Below are 16,181 nucleotides of genomic sequence, written 5' to 3'. Positions count from 1 at the left end.
CATCTTGACAGTAAATTAAAGTGATTCAAGAGAAGCTTACAGCATCTCGTAGTCCAAGGTGCTAACAGATAGTTTTTGATGAATCACTGCACTTCACATTCAGGCATGTGAGTTGGAGAGTAAATGAAAGTGATGCAAAAAAAACTTACAGCATCGGCTATTCCCAGGTGCTAACAGATAGTTTGAGTTAATTATTCACTGCACTTCAAATTTGAACATGATAGATTGAACATAAATTAAAGGGATGCAATACAATCTTACAGCACCTGCTATTCCCTGGTACTAAAATATTTCTATTTAATCTGTACACTTCACATACAATCTTGTCAGTTGCAGATTAAAGTAAAGTGATGCAACAAAAACTTACAGCATCTGCTATTCCCAGGTGCTAACAGATAGTTTTTTTAATTAATCACTGCATTTCACATCCTAGCATGTCATCTTGACAGTAAATTAAAGTGATTCAAGAGAAGCTTACAGCATCTCGTAGTCCAAGGTGCTAACAGATAGTTTTTGATGAATCACTGCACTTCACATTCAGGCATGTGAGTTGGAGAGTAAATGAAAGTGATGCAAAAAAAACTTATAGCATCTGCTATTCCCAGGTGCTAACAGATAGTTTTTTTTATTAATCACTGCACTTCACATTTGAGCATGTCAGCTTGAAAGTAAATTAAAGTGATGCAAGAAAAGCTTACAGCACCTGGTATTCCTAGGTAGGGTCCCACTTCAGTACTATCCAGGCCCAAACTTGCTTAGCTTCCAAGGTCAGATGAGATTGGGCATGCTCAAGCTGGTGTGGCCGTAAGCCTTAAACGCTTACTCAATTTGCCTAATCATAGCAAATATGATCAAAGACCAATCTGACAATTTTTTTTATTAATCCCTGCAATTGACATTCTAGAATGTTATCTTGAATGTAAATTAAATGATGCAATAAAAGCTTACAACATCTGGTATACGGAGGCACTAACAGACAGTTTTTTGATGAATCACTGCACTTCACATTCAGGCATGTGAGTTGGAGAGTAAATGAAAGTGATGCAAAAAAAACTTACAGCATCGGCTATTCCCAGGTGCTAACAGATAGTTTTTTTTTATTAATCACTGCACTTCACATTTGAGCATGTCAGCTTGAAAGTAAATTAAAGTGATGCAAGAAAAGCTAACAGCACCTGGTATTCCTAGGTAGAGTCCCACCTCAGTACTATCCAGGCCCAAACTTGCTTAGCTTCCAAGGTCAAATGAGATTGCACTTTCTCAAGCTGGTGTGGCCGTAAGCCTTAAACACTTACTCAAATTGCCTAATCATAGCAAATATGATCAAAGACCAATCTGACAATTTTTTTTATTAATCCCTGCACTTGACATTCTAGAATGTTATCTTGAATGTAAATTAAATGATGCAATAAAAGCTTACAACATCTGGTATACGGAGGCACTAACAGACAGTTTTTTGATGAATCACTGCACTTCACATTCAGGCATGTGAGTTGGAGAGTAAATGAAAGTGATGCAAAAAAAACTTACAGCATCTGCTATTCCCAGGTGCTAACAGATAGTTTGAGTTAATTATTCACTGCACTTCAAATTTGAACATGATAGCTTGAACATAAATTAAAGGGATGGAATACAGTCTTACAGCACCTGCTATTCCCTGGTACTAAAAGATTTCTATTTAATCTGTACACTTCACATACAAGCTTGTCAGTTGCAGATTAGAGTAAAGTGATGCAACAAAAACTTACAGCATCTGCTATTCCCAGGTGCTAACAGATAGTTTTTTTAATTAATCACTGCACTTCACATCCTAGCATGTCATCTTGAAAGTAAATTAAAGTGATGCAAGAGAAGCTTAACAGCATCTCGTAGTCCAAGGTGCTAACAGATAGATTTTTGATGAATAACTGCACTTCACATTCAGGCATGTGAGTTGGAGAGTAAATGAAAGTGATGCAAAAAAAACTTACAGCATCGGCTATTCCCAGGTGCTAACAGATAGTTTTTTTTTATTAATCACTGCACTTCACATTTGAGCATGTCAGCTTGAAAGTAAATTAAAGTGATGCAAGAAGAGCTTACAGCACCTGGTATTCCTAGGTAGAGTCCCACCTCAGTACTATCCAGGCCCAAACTTGCTTAGCTTCCAAGGTCAGATGAGATTGGACGTTCTCAAGCTGGTGTGGCCGTAAGCCTTAAACACTTACTCAAATTGCCTAATCATAGCAAATATGATCAAAGACCAATCTGACAATTTTTTTTATTAATCCCTGCACTTGACATTCTAGAATGTTATCTTGAATGTAAATTAAATGATGCAATAAAAGCTTACAACATCTGGTATACGGAGGCACTAACAGACAGTTTTTTGATGAATCACTGCACTTCACATTCAGGCATGTGAGTTGGAGAGTAAATGAAAGTGATGCAAAAAAAACTTACAGCATCTGCTATTCCCAGGTGCTAACAGATAGTTTGAGTTAATTATTCACTGCACTTCAAATTTGAACATGATAGCTTGAACATAAATTAAAGGGATGCAATACAATCTTACAGCACCTGCTATTCCCTGGTACTAAAATATTTCTATTTAATCTGTACACTTCACATACAAGCTTGTCAGTTGCAGATTAAAGTAAAGTGATGCAACAAAAACTTACAGCATCTGCTATTCCCAGGTGCTAACAGATAGTTTTTTTAATTAATCACTGCATTTCACATCCTAGCATGTCATCTTGACAGTAAATTAAAGTGATTCAAGAGAAGCTTACAGCATCTCATAGTCCAAGGTGCTAACAGATAGTTTTTGATGAATAACTGCACTTCACATTCAGGCATGTGAGTTGGAGAGTAAATGAAAGTGATGCAAAAAAAACTTACAGCATCTGCTATTCCCAGGTGCTAACAGATAGTTTTTTTTATTAATCACTGCACTTCACATTTGAGCATGTCAGCTTGAAAGTAAATTAAAGTGATGCAAGAAAAGCTTACAGCACCTGGTATTCCTAGGTAGGGTCCCACCTCAGTACTATCCAGGCCCAAACTTGTTTAGCTTCCAAGGTCAGATGAGATTGGGCGTTCTCAAGCTGGTGTGGCCGTAAGCCTTAAACACTTACTCAAATTGCCTAATAATAGCAAATATGATCAAAGACCAATCTGACAATTTTTTTTATTAATCCCTGCACTTGACATTCTAGAATGTTATCTTGAATGTAAATTAAATGATGCAATAAAAGCTTACAACATCTGGTATACGGAGGCACTAACAGACAGTTTTTTGATGAATCACTGCACTTCACATTCAGGCATGTGAGTTGGAGAGTAAATGAAAGTGATGCAAAAAAAACTTACAGCATCTGCTATTCCCAGGTGCTAACAGATAGTTTGAGTTAATTATTCACTGCACTTCAAATTTGAACATGATAGCTTGAACATAAATTAAAGGGATGCAATACAATCTTACAGCACCTGCTATTCCCTGGTACTAAAATATTTCTATTTAATCTGTACACTTCACATACAAGCTTGTCAGTTGCAGATTAAAGTAAAGTGATGCAACAAAAACTTACAGCATCTGCTATTCCCAGGTGCTAACAGATAGTTTTTTTAATTAATCACTGCATTTCACATCCTAGCATGTCATCTTGACAGTAAATTAAAGTGATTCAAGAGAAGCTTACAGCATCTCGTAGTCCAAGGTGCTAACAGATAGTTTTTGATGAATCACTGCACTTCACATTCAGGCATGTGAGTTGGAGAGTAAATGAAAGTGATGCAAAAAAAACTTACAGCATCGGCTATTCCCAGGTGCTAACAGATAGTTTGAGTTAATTATTCACTGCACTTCAAATTTGAACATGATAGATTGAACATAAATTAAAGGGATGCAATACAATCTTACAGCACCTGCTATTCCCTGGTACTAAAATATTTCTATTTAATCTGTACACTTCACATACAATCTTGTCAGTTGCAGATTAAAGTAAAGTGATGCAACAAAAACTTACAGCATCTGCTATTCCCAGGTGCTAACAGATAGTTTTTTTAATTAATCACTGCATTTCACATCCTAGCATGTCATCTTGACAGTAAATTAAAGTGATTCAAGAGAAGCTTACAGCATCTCGTAGTCCAAGGTGCTAACAGATAGTTTTTGATGAATCACTGCACTTCACATTCAGGCATGTGAGTTGGAGAGTAAATGAAAGTGATGCAAGAAAAACTTATAGCATCTGCTATTCCCAGGTGCTAACAGATAGTTTTTTTTATTAATCACTGCACTTCACATTTGAGCATGTCAGCTTGAAAGTAAATTAAAGTGATGCAAGAAAAGCTTACAGCACCTGGTATTCCTAGGTAGGGTCCCACTTCAGTACTATCCAGGCCCAAACTTGCTTAGCTTCCAAGGTCAGATGAGATTGGGCATGCTCAAGCTGGTGTGGCCGTAAGCCTTAAACGCTTACTCAATTTGCCTAATCATAGCAAATATGATCAAAGACCAATCTGACAATTTTTTTTATTAATCCCTGCAATTGACATTCTAGAATGTTATCTTGAATGTAAATTAAATGATGCAATAAAAGCTTACAACATCTGGTATACGGAGGCACTAACAGACAGTTTTTTGATGAATCACTGCACTTCACATTCAGGCATGTGAGTTGGAGAGTAAATGAAAGTGATGCAAAAAAAACTTACAGCATCGGCTATTCCCAGGTGCTAACAGATAGTTTTTTTTTATTAATCACTGCACTTCACATTTGAGCATGTCAGCTTGAAAGTAAATTAAAGTGATGCAAGAAAAGCTAACAGCACCTGGTATTCCTAGGTAGAGTCCCACCTCAGTACTATCCAGGCCCAAACTTGCTTAGCTTCCAAGGTCAAATGAGATTGCACTTTCTCAAGCTGGTGTGGCCGTAAGCCTTAAACACTTACTCAAATTGCCTAATCATAGCAAATATGATCAAAGACCAATCTGACAATTTTTTTTATTAATCCCTGCACTTGACATTCTAGAATGTTATCTTGAATGTAAATTAAATGATGCAATAAAAGCTTACAACATCTGGTATACGGAGGCACTAACAGACAGTTTTTTGATGAATCACTGCACTTCACATTCAGGCATGTGAGTTGGAGAGTAAATGAAAGTGATGCAAAAAAAACTTACAGCATCTGCTATTCCCAGGTGCTAACAGATAGTTTGAGTTAATTATTCACTGCACTTCAAATTTGAACATGATAGCTTGAACATAAATTAAAGGGATGGAATACAGTCTTACAGCACCTGCTATTCCCTGGTACTAAAAGATTTCTATTTAATCTGTACACTTCACATACAAGCTTGTCAGTTGCAGATTAGAGTAAAGTGATGCAACAAAAACTTACAGCATCTGCTATTCCCAGGTGCTAACAGATAGTTTTTTTAATTAATCACTGCACTTCACATCCTAGCATGTCATCTTGAAAGTAAATTAAAGTGATGCAAGAGAAGCTTAACAGCATCTCGTAGTCCAAGGTGCTAACAGATAGATTTTTGATGAATAACTGCACTTCACATTCAGGCATGTGAGTTGGAGAGTAAATGAAAGTGATGCAAAAAAAACTTACAGCATCGGCTATTCCCAGGTGCTAACAGATAGTTTTTTTTTATTAATCACTGCACTTCACATTTGAGCATGTCAGCTTGAAAGTAAATTAAAGTGATGCAAGAAGAGCTTACAGCACCTGGTATTCCTAGGTAGAGTCCCACCTCAGTACTATCCAGGCCCAAACTTGCTTAGCTTCCAAGGTCAGATGAGATTGGACGTTCTCAAGCTGGTGTGGCCGTAAGCCTTAAACACTTACTCAAATTGCCTAATCATAGCAAATATGATCAAAGACCAATCTGACAATTTTTTTTATTAATCCCTGCACTTGACATTCTAGAATGTTATCTTGAATGTAAATTAAATGATGCAATAAAAGCTTACAACATCTGGTATACGGAGGCACTAACAGACAGTTTTTTGATGAATCACTGCACTTCACATTCAGGCATGTGAGTTGGAGAGTAAATGAAAGTGATGCAAAAAAAACTTACAGCATCTGCTATTCCCAGGTGCTAACAGATAGTTTGAGTTAATTATTCACTGCACTTCAAATTTGAACATGATAGCTTGAACATAAATTAAAGGGATGCAATACAATCTTACAGCACCTGCTATTCCCTGGTACTAAAATATTTCTATTTAATCTGTACACTTCACATACAAGCTTGTCAGTTGCAGATTAAAGTAAAGTGATGCAACAAAAACTTACAGCATCTGCTATTCCCAGGTGCTAACAGATAGTTTTTTTAATAAATCACTGCATTTCACATCCTAGCATGTCATCTTGACAGTAAATTAAAGTGATTCAAGAGAAGCTTACAGCATCTCGTAGTCCAAGGTGCTAACAGATAGTTTTTGATGAATAACTGCACTTCACATTCAGGCATGTGAGTTGGAGAGTAAATGAAAGTGATGCAAAAAAAACTTACAGCATCTGCTATTCCCAGGTGCTAACAGATAGTTTTTTTTATTAATCACTGCACTTCACATTTGAGCATGTCAGCTTGAAAGTAAATTAAAGTGATGCAAGAAAAGCTTACAGCACCTGGTATTCCTAGGTAGGGTCCCACCTCAGTACTATCCAGGCCCAAACTTGTTTAGCTTCCAAGGTCAGATGAGATTGGGCGTTCTCAAGCTGGTGTGGCCGTAAGCCTTAAACACTTACTCAAATTGCCTAATAATAGCAAATATGATCAAAGACCAATCTGACAATTTTTTTTATTAATCCCTGCACTTGACATTCTAGAATGTTATCTTGAATGTAAATTAAATGATGCAATAAAAGCTTACAACATCTGGTATACGGAGGCACTAACAGACAGTTTTTTGATGAATCACTGCACTTCACATTCAGGCATGTGAGTTGGAGAGTAAATGAAAGTGATGCAAAAAAAACTTACAGCATCTGCTATTCCCAGGTGCTAACAGATAGTTTTTTTTATTAATCACTGCACTTCACATTTGAGCATGTCAGCTTGAAAGTAAATTAAAGTGATGCAAGAAAAGCTTACAGCACCTGGTATTCCTAGGTAGAGCCCCACCTCAGTACTATCCAGGCCCAAACTTGCTTACCTTCCAAGGTAAGATGAGATTGGGCGTTCTCAAGCTGGTGTGGCCGTAAGCCTTAAGCACTTACTCAAATTGCCTAATCATAGCAAATATGATCAAAGACCAATCTGACAATTTTTTTTATTAATCCCTGCACTTGACATTCTAGAATGTTATCTTGAATGTAAATTAAATGATGCAATAAAAGCTTACAACATCTGGTATACGGAGGCACTAACAGACAGTTTTTTGATGAATCACTGCACTTCACATTCAGGCATGTGAGTTGGAGAGTAAATGAAAGTGATGCAAAAAAAATGTACAGCATCTGCTATTCCCAGGTGCTATCAGATAGTTTGAGTTAATTATTCACTGCACTTCAAATTTGAACATGATAGCTTGAACATACATTAAAGGGATGCAATACAATCTTACAGCACCTGCTATTCCCTGGTACTAAAATATTTCTATTTAATCTGTACACTTCACATACAAGCTTGTCAGTTGCAGATTAAAGTAAAGTGATGCAACAAAAACTTACAGCATCTGCTATTCCCAGGTGCTAACAGATAGTTTTTTTAATTAATCACTGCATTTCACATCCTAGCATGTCATCTTGACAATAAATTAAAGTGATTCAAGAGAAGCTTACAGCATCTCGTAGTCCAAGGTGCTAACAGATAGTTTTTGATGAATCACTGCACTTCACATTCAGGCATGTGAGTTGGAGAGTAAATGAAAGTGATGCAAAAAAAACTTACAGCATCGGCTATTCCCAGGTGCTAACAGATAGTTTTTTTTATTAATCACTGCACTTCACATTTGAGCATGTCAGCTTGAAAGTAAATTAAAGTGATGCAAGAAAAGCTTACAGCACCTGGTATTCCTAGGTAGGGTCCCACCTCAGTACTATCCAGGCCCAAACTTGCTTAGCTTCCAAGGTCAGATGAGGTTGGGCGTTCTCAAGCTGGTGTGGCCATAAGCCTTAAACACTTACTCAAATTGCCTAATCATAGCAAATATGATCAAAGACCAATCTGACAATTTTTTTTTATTAATCCCTGCACTTGACATTCTAGAATGTTATCTTGAATGTAAATTAAATGATGCAATAAAAGCTTACAACATCTGGTATACGGAGGCACTAACAGACAGTTTTTTGATGAATCACTGCACTTCACATTCAGGCATGTGAGTTGGAGAGTAAATGAAAGTGATGCAAAAAAAACTTACAGCATCTGCTATTCCCAGGTGCTAACAGATAGTTTGAGTTAATTATTCACTGCACTTCAAATTTGAACATGATAGCTTGAACATAAATTAAAGGGATGGAATACAGTCTTACAGCACCTGCTATTCCCTGGTACTAAAATATTTCTATGTAATCTGTACACTTCACATACAAGCTTGTCAGTTGCAGATTAAAGTAAAGTGATGCAACAAAAACTTACAGCATCTGCTATTCCCAGGTGCTAACAGATAGTTTTTTTTATTAATCACTGCACTTCACATTTGAGCATGTCAGCTTGAAAGTAAATTAAAGTGATGCAAGAAAAGCTTACAGCACCTGGTATTCCTAGGTAGGGTCCCACCTCAGTACTATCCAGGCCCAAACTTGCTTAGCTTCCACGGTCAGATGAGATTGGGCATTCTCAAGCTGGTGTGGCCGTAAGCCTTAAACGCTTACTCAATTTGCCTAATCATAGCAAATATGATCAAAGACCAATCTGACAATTTTTTTTATTAATCCCTGCAATTGACATTCTAGAATGTTATCTTGAATGTAAATTAAATGATGCAATAAAAGCTTACAACATCTGGTATACGGAGGCACTAACAGACAGTTTTTTGATGAATCACTGCACTTCACATTCAGGCATGTGAGTTGGAGAGTAAATGAAAGTGATGCAAAAAAAACTTACAGCATCGGCTATTCCCAGGTGCTAACAGATAGTTTTTTTTTATTAATCACTGCACTTCACATTTGAGCATGTCAGCTTGAAAGTAAATTAAAGTGATGCAAGAAAAGCTAACAGCACCTGGTATTCCTAGGTAGGGTCCCACCTCAGTACTATCCAGGCCCAAACTTGCTTAGCTTCCAAGGTCAGATGAGATTGGGCGTTCTCAAGCTGGTGTGGCCGTAAGCCTTAAACACTTACTCAAATTGCCTAATCATAGCAAATATGATCAAAGACCAATCTGACAATTTTTTTTATTAATCCCTGCACTTGACATTCTAGAATGTTATCTTGAATGTAAATTAAATGATGCAATAAAAGCTTACAACATCTGGTATACGGAGGCACTAACAGACAGTTTTTTGATGAATCACTGCACTTCACATTCAGGCATGTGAGTTGGAGAGTAAATGAAAGTGATGCAAAAAAAACTTACAGCATCTGCTATTCCCAGGTGCTAACAGATAGTTTGAGTTAATTATTCACTGCACTTCAAATTTGAACATGATAGCTTGAACATAAATTAAAGGGATGCAATACAATCTTACAGCACCTGCTATTCCCTGGTACTAAAATATTTCTATTTAATCTGTACACTTCACATACAAGCTTGTCAGTTGCAGATTAAAGTAAAGTGATGCAACAAAAACTTACAGCATCTGCTATTCCCAGGTGCTAACAGATAGTTTTTTTAATTAATCACTGCATTTCACATCCTAGCATGTCATCTTGACAGTAAATTAAAGTGATTCAAGAGAAGCTTACAGCATCTCGTAGTCCAAGGTGCTAACAGATAGTTTTTGATGAATCACTGCACTTCACATTCAGGCATGTGAGTTGGAGAGTAAATGAAAGTGATGCAAAAAAAACTTACAGCATCGGCTATTCCCAGGTGCTAACAGATAGTTTGAGTTAATTATTCACTGCACTTCAAATTTGAACATGATAGCTTGAACATAAATTAAAGGGATGCAATACAATCTTACAGCACCTGCTATTCCCTGGTACTAAAATATTTCTATTTAATCTGTACACTTCACATACAATCTTGTCAGTTGCAGATTAAAGTAAAGTGATGCAACAAAAACTTACAGCATCTGCTATTCCCAGGTGCTAACAGATAGTTTTTTTAATTAATCACTGCATTTCACATCCTAGCATGTCATCTTGACAGTAAATTAAAGTGATTCAAGAGAAGCTTACAGCATCTCGTAGTCCAAGGTGCTAACAGATAGTTTTTGATGAATCACTGCACTTCACATTCAGGCATGTGAGTTGGAGAGTAAATGAAAGTGATGCAAAAAAAACTTATAGCATCTGCTATTCCCAGGTGCTAACAGATAGTTTTTTTTATTAATCACTGCACTTCACATTTGAGCATGTCAGCTTGAAAGTAAATTAAAGTGATGCAAGAAAAGCTTACAGCACCTGGTATTCCTAGGTAGGGTCCCACTTCAGTACTATCCAGGCCCAAACTTGCTTAGCTTCCAAGGTCAGATGAGATTGGGCATGCTCAAGCTGGTGTGGCCGTAAGCCTTAAACGCTTACTCAATTTGCCTAATCATAGCAAATATGATCAAAGACCAATCTGACAATTTTTTTTATTAATCCCTGCAATTGACATTCTAGAATGTTATCTTGAATGTAAATTAAATGATGCAATAAAAGCTTACAACATCTGGTATACGGAGGCACTAACAGACAGTTTTTTGATGAATCACTGCACTTCACATTCAGGCATGTGAGTTGGAGAGTAAATGAAAGTGATGCAAAAAAAACTTACAGCATCGGCTATTCCCAGGTGCTAACAGATAGTTTTTTTTTATTAATCACTGCACTTCACATTTGAGCATGTCAGCTTGAAAGTAAATTAAAGTGATGCAAGAAAAGCTAACAGCACCTGGTATTCCTAGGTAGGGTCCCACCTCAGTACTATCCAGGCCCAAACTTGCTTAGCTTCCAATGTCAGATGAGATTGGGCGTTCTCAAGCTGGTGTGGCCGTAAGCCTTAAACACTTACTCAAATTGCCTAATCATAGCAAATATGATCAAAGACCAATCTGACAATTTTTTTTATTAATCCCTGCACTTGACATTCTAGAATGTTATCTTGAATGTAAATTAAATGATGCAATAAAAGCTTACAACATCTGGTATACGGAGGCACTAACAGACAGTTTTTTGATGAATCACTGCACTTCACATTCAGGCATGTGAGTTGGAGAGTAAATGAAAGTGATGCAAAAAAAACTTACAGCATCTGCTATTCCCAGGTGCTAACAGATAGTTTGAGTTAATTATTCACTGCACTTCAAATTTGAACATGATAGCTTGAACATAAATTAAAGGGATGCAATACAATCTTACAGCACCTGCTATTCCCTGGTACTAAAATATTTCTATTTAATGTGTACACTTCACATACAAGCTTGTCAGTTGCAGATTAAAGTAAAGTGATGCAACAAAAACTTACAGCATCTGCTATTCCCAGGTGCTAACAGATAGTTTTTTTAATTAATCACTGCATTTCACATCCTAGCATGTCATCTTGACAGTAAATTAAAGTGATTCAAGAGAAGCTTACAGCATCTCGTAGTCCAAGGTGCTAACAGATAGTTTTTGATGAATCACTGCACTTCACATTCAGGCATGTGAGTTGGAGAGTAAATGAAAGTGATGCAAAAAAAACTTACAGCATCGGCTATTCCCAGGTGCTAACAGATAGTTTGAGTTAATTATTCACTGCACTTCAAATTTGAACATGATAGCTTGAACATAAATTAAAGGGATGCAATACAATCTTACAGCACCTGCTATTCCCTGGTACTAAAATATTTCTATTTAATCTGTACACTTCACATACAATCTTGTCAGTTGCAGATTAAAGTAAAGTGATGCAACAAAAACTTACAGCATCTGCTATTCCCAGGTGCTAACAGATAGTTTTTTTAATTAATCACTGCATTTCACATCCTAGCATGTCATCTTGACAGTAAATTAAAGTGATTCAAGAGAAGCTTACAGCATCTCGTAGTCCAAGGTGCTAACAGATAGTTTTTGATGAATCACTGCACTTCACATTCAGGCATGTGAGTTGGAGAGTAAATGATAGTGATGCAAAAAAAACTTATAGCATCTGCTATTCCCAGGTGCTAACAGATAGTTTTTTTTATTAATCACTGCACTTCACATTTGAGCATGTCAGCTTGAAAGTAAATTAAAGTGATGCAAGAAAAGCTTACAGCACCTGGTATTCCTAGGTAGAGCCCCACCTCAGTACTATCCAGGCCCAAACTTGCTTAGCTTCCAAGGTAAGATGAGATTGGGCGTTCTCAAGCTGGTGTGGTCGTAAGCCTTAAGCACTTACTCAAATTGCCTAATCATAGCAAATATGATCAAAGACCAATCTGACAATTTTTTTTATTAATCCCTGCACTTGACATTCTAGAATGTTATCTTGAATGTAAATTAAATGATGCAATAAAAGCTTACAACATCTGGTATACGGAGGCACTAACAGACAGTTTTTTGATGAATCACTGCACTTCACATTCAGGCATGTGAGTTGGAGAGTAATTGAAAGTGATGCAAAAAAAACTTACAGCATCGGCTATTCCCAGGTGCTAACAGATAGTTTTTTTTTATTAATCACTGCACTTCACATTTGAGCATGTCAGCTTGAAAGTAAATTAAAGTGATGCAAGAAAAGCTTACAGCACCTGGTATTCCTAGGTAGAGCCCCACCTCAGTACTATCCAGGCCCAAACTTGCTTAGCTTCCAAGGTAAGATGAGATTGGGCGTTCTCAAGCTGGTGTGGTCGTAAGCCTTAAGCACTTACTCAAATTGCCTAATCATAGCAAATATGATCAAAGACCAATCTGACAATTTTTTTTATTAATCCCTGCACTTGACATTCTAGAATGTTATCTTGAATGTAAATTAAATGATGCAATAAAAGCTTACAACATCTGGTATACGGAGGCACTAACAGACAGTTTTTTGATGAATCACTGCACTTCACATTCAGGCATGTGAGTTGGAGAGTAATTGAAAGTGATGCAAAAAAAACTTACAGCATCGGCTATTCCCAGGTGCTAACAGATAGTTTTTTTTTATTAATCACTGCACTTCACATTTGAGCATGTCAGCTTGAAAGTAAATTAAAGTGATGCAAGAAAAGCTTACAGCACCTGGTATTCCTAGGTAGAGCCCCACCTCAGTACTATCCAGGCCCAAACTTGCTTAGCTTCCAAGGTAAGATGAGATTGGGCGTTCTCAAGCTGGTGTGGCCGTAAGCCTTAAGCACTTACTCAAATTGCCTAATCATAGCAAATATGATCAAAGACCAATCTGACAATTTTTTTTATTAATCCCTGCACTTGACATTCTAGAATGTTATCTTGAATGTAAATTAAATGATGCAATAAAAGCTTACAACATCTGGTATACGGAGGCACTAACAGACAGTTTTTTGATGAATCACTGCACTTCACATTCAGGCATGTGAGTTGGAGAGTAAATGAAAGTGATGCAAAGAAAACTTACAGCATCTGCTATTCCGAGGTGCTAACAGATAGTTTGAGTTAATTATTCACTGCACTTCAAATTTGAACATGATAGCTTGAACATACATTAAAGGGATGCAATACAATCTTACAGCACCTGCTATTCCCTGGTACTAAAATATTTCTATTTAATCTGTACACTTCACATACAAGCTTGTCAGTTGCAGATTAAAGTAAAGTGATGCAACAAAAACTTACAGCATCTGCTATTCCCAGGTGCTAACAGATAGTTTTTTTAATTAATCACTGCATTTCACATCCTAGCATGTCATCTTGACAATAAATTAAAGTGATTCAAGAGAAGCTTACAGCATCTCGTAGTCCAAGGTGCTAACAGATAGTTTTTGATGAATCACTGCACTTCACATTCAGGCATGTGAGTTGGAGAGTAAATGAAAGTGATGCAAAAAAAACTTACAGCATCGGCTATTCCCAGGTGCTAACAGATAGTTTTTTTTATTAATCACTGCACTTCACATTTGAGCATGTCAGCTTGAAAGTAAATTAAAGTGATGCAAGAAAAGCTTACAGCACCTGGTATTCCTAGGTAGGGTCCCACCTCAGTACTATCCAGGCCCAAACTTGCTTAGCTTCCAAGGTCAGATGAGGTTGGGCGTTCTCAAGCTGGTGTGGCCATAAGCCTTAAACACTTACTCAAATTGCCTAATCATAGCAAATATGATCAAAGACCAATCTGACAATTTTTTTTATTAATCCCTGCACTTGACATTCTAGAATGTTATCTTGAATGTAAATTAAATGATGCAATAAAAGCTTACAACATCTGGTATACGGAGGCACTAACAGACAGTTTTTTGATGAATCACTGCACTTCACATTCAGGCATGTGAGTTGGAGAGTAAATGAAAGTGATGCAAAAAAAACTTACAGCATCTGCTATTCCCAGGTGCTAACAGATAGTTTGAGTTAATTATTCACTGCACTTCAAATTTGAACATGATAGCTTGAACATAAATTAAAGGGATGGAATACAGTCTTACAGCACCTGCTATTCCCTGGTACTAAAATATTTCTATTTAATCTGTACACTTCACATACAAGCTTGTCAGTTGCAGATTAGAGTAAAGTGATGCAACAAAAACTTACAGCATCTGCTATTCCCAGGTGCTAACAGATAGTTTTTTTAATTAATCACTGCACTTCACATCCTAGCATGTCATCTTGAAAGTAAATTAAAGTGATGCAAGAGAAGCTTACAGCATCTCGTAGTCCAAGGTGCTAACAGATAGATTTTTGATGACTAACTGCACTTCACATTCAGGCATGTGAGTTGGAGAGTAAATGAAAGTGATGCAAAAAAAACTTACAGCATCTGCTATTCCCAGGTGCTAACAGATAGTTTTTTTTATTAATCACTGCACTTCACATTTGAGCATGTTAGCTTGAAAGTAAATTAAAGTGATGCAAGAAAAGCTTACAGCACCTGGTATTCCTAGGTAGGGTCCCACCTCAGTACTATCCAGGCCCAAACTTGCTTAGCTTCCAAGGTCAGATGAGATTGGGCATTCTCAAGCTGGTGTGGCCATAAGCCTTAAACACTTACTCTAATTGCCTAATCATAGCAAATATGATCAAAGACCAATCTGACAATTTTTTTTATTAATCCCTGCAATTGACATTCTAGAATGTTATCTTGAATGTAAATTAAATGATGCAATAAAAGCTTACAACATCTGGTATACGGAGGCACTAACAGACAGTTTTTTGATGAATCACTGCACTTTACATTCAGGCATGTGAGTTGGAGAGTAAATGAAAGTGATGCAAAAAAAACTTACAGCATCGGCTATTCCCAGGTGCTAACAGATAGTTTTTTTTATTAATCACTGCACTTCACATTTGAGCATGTCAGCTTGAAAGTAAATTAAAGTGATGCAAGAAAAGCTTACAGCACCTGGTATTCCTAGATAGGGTCCCACCTCAGTACTATCCAGGCCCAAACTTGCTTAGCTTCCAAGGTCAGATGAGATTGCGCGTTCTCAAGCTGGTGTGGCCGTAAACCTTATACGCTTACTCAAATTGCCTAATCATAGCAAATATGATCAAAGACCAATCTGACAATTTTTTTTATTAATCCCTGCACTTGACATTCTAGACTGTTATCTTGAATGTAAATTAAATGATGCAATAAAAGCTTACAACATCTGGTATACGGAGGCACTAACAGACAGTTTTTTGATGAATCACTGCACTTCACATTCAGGCATGTGAGTTGGAGAGTAAATGAAAGTGATGCAAAAAAAACTTACAGCATCTGCTATTCCGAGGTGCTAACAGATAGTTTGAGTTAATTATTCACTGCACTTCAAATTTGAACATGATAGCTTGAACATAAATTAAAGGGATGCAATACAATCTTACAGCACCTGCTATTCCCTGGTACTAAAATATTTCTATTTAATCTGTACACTTCACATACAAGCTTGTCAGTTGCAGATTAAATTTAAGTGATTCAACAAAAACTTACAGCATCTGCTATTCCCATGTGCCAACAGAT

At 36.9% G+C, this 16,181-nt stretch overlaps 20 pseudogenes; all 20 read right to left on the bottom strand.

Moving 5' to 3' along the window:
* Window positions 1-691: 691 nt before the first annotated feature.
* On the bottom strand, window positions 692-810 carry LOC145648961 (5S ribosomal RNA; annotated as a pseudogene).
* A 353-nt stretch (window positions 811-1,163) lies between these two features.
* Window positions 1,164-1,282, bottom strand: LOC145644553 (5S ribosomal RNA; annotated as a pseudogene).
* A 793-nt stretch (window positions 1,283-2,075) lies between these two features.
* Window positions 2,076-2,194, bottom strand: LOC145647849 (5S ribosomal RNA; annotated as a pseudogene).
* A 790-nt stretch (window positions 2,195-2,984) lies between these two features.
* LOC145647239 (5S ribosomal RNA) lies at window positions 2,985-3,103 on the bottom strand (annotated as a pseudogene).
* Window positions 3,104-4,331: 1,228 nt separating this feature from the next.
* On the bottom strand, window positions 4,332-4,450 carry LOC145648960 (5S ribosomal RNA; annotated as a pseudogene).
* A 353-nt stretch (window positions 4,451-4,803) lies between these two features.
* On the bottom strand, window positions 4,804-4,922 carry LOC145644552 (5S ribosomal RNA; annotated as a pseudogene).
* A 793-nt stretch (window positions 4,923-5,715) lies between these two features.
* LOC145647848 (5S ribosomal RNA) lies at window positions 5,716-5,834 on the bottom strand (annotated as a pseudogene).
* Window positions 5,835-6,624: 790 nt separating this feature from the next.
* On the bottom strand, window positions 6,625-6,743 carry LOC145647238 (5S ribosomal RNA; annotated as a pseudogene).
* A 352-nt stretch (window positions 6,744-7,095) lies between these two features.
* On the bottom strand, window positions 7,096-7,214 carry LOC145650471 (5S ribosomal RNA; annotated as a pseudogene).
* A 790-nt stretch (window positions 7,215-8,004) lies between these two features.
* Window positions 8,005-8,123, bottom strand: LOC145649095 (5S ribosomal RNA; annotated as a pseudogene).
* A 571-nt stretch (window positions 8,124-8,694) lies between these two features.
* Window positions 8,695-8,813, bottom strand: LOC145649870 (5S ribosomal RNA; annotated as a pseudogene).
* A 353-nt stretch (window positions 8,814-9,166) lies between these two features.
* Window positions 9,167-9,285, bottom strand: LOC145647894 (5S ribosomal RNA; annotated as a pseudogene).
* Window positions 9,286-10,513: 1,228 nt separating this feature from the next.
* On the bottom strand, window positions 10,514-10,632 carry LOC145648959 (5S ribosomal RNA; annotated as a pseudogene).
* A 353-nt stretch (window positions 10,633-10,985) lies between these two features.
* On the bottom strand, window positions 10,986-11,104 carry LOC145649834 (5S ribosomal RNA; annotated as a pseudogene).
* A 1,228-nt stretch (window positions 11,105-12,332) lies between these two features.
* On the bottom strand, window positions 12,333-12,451 carry LOC145650823 (5S ribosomal RNA; annotated as a pseudogene).
* A 353-nt stretch (window positions 12,452-12,804) lies between these two features.
* On the bottom strand, window positions 12,805-12,923 carry LOC145650822 (5S ribosomal RNA; annotated as a pseudogene).
* A 353-nt stretch (window positions 12,924-13,276) lies between these two features.
* LOC145649817 (5S ribosomal RNA) lies at window positions 13,277-13,395 on the bottom strand (annotated as a pseudogene).
* Window positions 13,396-14,185: 790 nt separating this feature from the next.
* On the bottom strand, window positions 14,186-14,304 carry LOC145649094 (5S ribosomal RNA; annotated as a pseudogene).
* A 791-nt stretch (window positions 14,305-15,095) lies between these two features.
* On the bottom strand, window positions 15,096-15,214 carry LOC145648292 (5S ribosomal RNA; annotated as a pseudogene).
* Window positions 15,215-15,566: 352 nt separating this feature from the next.
* Window positions 15,567-15,685, bottom strand: LOC145649578 (5S ribosomal RNA; annotated as a pseudogene).
* Between the last annotated feature and the right edge of the window lie 496 nt (window positions 15,686-16,181).

The sequence above is a fragment of the Electrophorus electricus genome, chromosome 13, assembly GCF_041902795.1.
Source record: "Electrophorus electricus isolate QZ-2024a chromosome 13, ASM4190279v1, whole genome shotgun sequence".
NCBI classification, from domain to species: Eukaryota; Metazoa; Chordata; class Actinopteri; order Gymnotiformes; family Gymnotidae; genus Electrophorus; species Electrophorus electricus.
The sequence above is the reverse complement of the archived record's forward strand: the minus strand, read 5'-3'. Positions and strand labels throughout refer to the sequence as shown.